The sequence below is a fragment of the Phalaenopsis equestris genome, unplaced genomic scaffold (genome assembly GCF_001263595.1).
Source record: "Phalaenopsis equestris unplaced genomic scaffold, ASM126359v1 Scaffold000422, whole genome shotgun sequence".
Classification (NCBI taxonomy): domain Eukaryota; kingdom Viridiplantae; phylum Streptophyta; class Magnoliopsida; order Asparagales; family Orchidaceae; genus Phalaenopsis; species Phalaenopsis equestris.
In genome coordinates, this window is record NW_018164863.1 from 298,422 (window position 1) to 300,744 (window position 2,323).

The following is a 2,323-nucleotide window of genomic DNA, read 5'->3' on the forward strand; positions in this document are numbered from 1 at the left end:
GTTAGGGGTGTAAACGAACCGAACACGAACGAACAAAGCTTGTGTTCGTGTTCGGTTCGTTTAAAATTTAGTTTGTTTGAAATAAGCTCGTGTTCGTTTCTTAACGAACGAGCCGAACACGAACCGAACACGAGCTGTTCGCGAACGACGAGCCAGTTTGACATCCCTAATATTAATATATAAAAATAATATTATATATTAATTATATAACTTATATTATATAAATATACAATATCTATATTAGTATATTATTACTATAGTATATTAATATATTATTATTATTATTATTTTATTATATATTATAATTTATAAAATTTAATATTTTAAAATAAAATAAATTTTTTATATATAATTATTTTATATTATTTTACATTTCAAACAATAACAATTCGAACACGAACGAACGCATCACTGTTCGTGTTTGGTTTGTTTAACTAACCGAACGAAGAAAATTTGTTCGCGTTTGTCTCTTTTACTTATCGAACGAATCGAACACGAACTCATTGACGAACCGAACACGAACTGTTTGCGAACAGCGAGATTTTTTGACAGCCCTAACTGAGAGCATCTTTTTGAAATCTGAGAAAATTGTGAGAAACGAAATTAATGTTTATTTTAAATAAACAACATATATTTTTTTTATTTTTTTCGCTTGAATTCTCGATATTTAAGAATATTCAAATATGTTGACCAATCGATAGAAGGAAAACAGCCAGTCAACGTTAGATAACATTTTAATTATTTTAAATATTTAAAATAATTAAAAAGATTTGTAGAATCAGATTCGCTTAGGACTGCGGGTCAGCGCTTCAACCTAGAGAATCTCCACTTCAGTAACGTACTTCACACTGTTTTATTATTTTTATTTACATCAGAAGTATTATTTACAGGTCTGGCAGCTTCACTTCGCATTTTTAAGCTGCATCATTATGAAATTTAGGAAGATTTACATAAATTCCACTTAATTTCCATTTATTTACATATTTAATACCTAAAATTCAATTATTACATTTATGACACTGTTCTATTCATGAAAATATGTATTACACTTTTTAAAATTAAATAGTAATATTTTTATATGATATGAAAGATTTGGGGGTAAAAATATAATCAATAAATTTTAAATGTTAAATATGCAAACATATAGAAATTAAGAAAATTTCTTAATTCCCCAAAAATTTTGTCAGTGCAACATCTATGTAAGAGATTTGTCTTACACATCAAGATGATTTTAAAGAAGGATGGCATAAGGTTTGTCCGGAGCAGCTTTGCAACTGTCCACCTCATTGGGGCCCATGATATGTCCAATTTGGTGGGATACATAGGATACATATCTAATATTCAAATCTCTTTTGCATCGCTATCTTGCCTTCATAAAAGAGTATTCTCAATGGCTTATGCAATTATTCAATGTTGTCTCAATATCGCCCCAAAATCATATCACATCTCTGTCTATAAGGTAGATTGTCTAACCATCTTCAAGGAACTCCTAAATCTCTTAGCATCATCTTATCAATCTATTGCCCTACGATCATGCCACACTCACCTTCAAGGAGAGAGTAGACCCAGTCACTCTCAAATAACACCATGTACATCATCTATCACCTTGCTTACATACCTTAAATCGTAATATATCTTTTTTTTTAAGGAAAAACAACCCTACCGTTCATAGTGATTTAGAAGGTCTCCCTACACACCTCTATTTTTTCATCTTCAAGTCACGTGCCTTCGACTTTTGGAGGAGGGCATGTGACCATCCCAATCACTTGCATTACCTCTTAATGTTATTTTTTTCTTTTTTTTTTTCGTTTAGGTTGTATGATCTCTATCTCAAGACGGCTTTATGAGACCGTTCTAGGATTCTTAGAAGGTTTGATAAAAAACACAAAAATGTGTTAGAGAGATTGTATTATTGATTACGTGAGTGGTAGGATTAATTATGTGAGTGGGAGGATGGAAGTCGATTGAAATTATGTGCAAGTGGACAACGACTTGGAGTAGAAAAAGGGCATAAACTTACAGTAAGCAGTAGATGGCGACAACAAGGGGGATCCATCATCCGTCCCTAAGCACGCTACAAGCACATCACTTGTGAAGGGAAGGGTCCAAAACACTCCAAAGAGCGGAAAATCAAATAATTAACATTCAAAATTCAGAAACTCGAAAAAACTAGTAAAAAAAATCAGAATACTACATATACATGAGCCCCTAACAACAAAAACCTAATTAAAAAATAGAGAATTAGACAAGAGCCAAAAAGGAAGGAAGCAAAGAATGTAAACTTACAGGAAATATAGAAAAGAAATATATATATATATATATA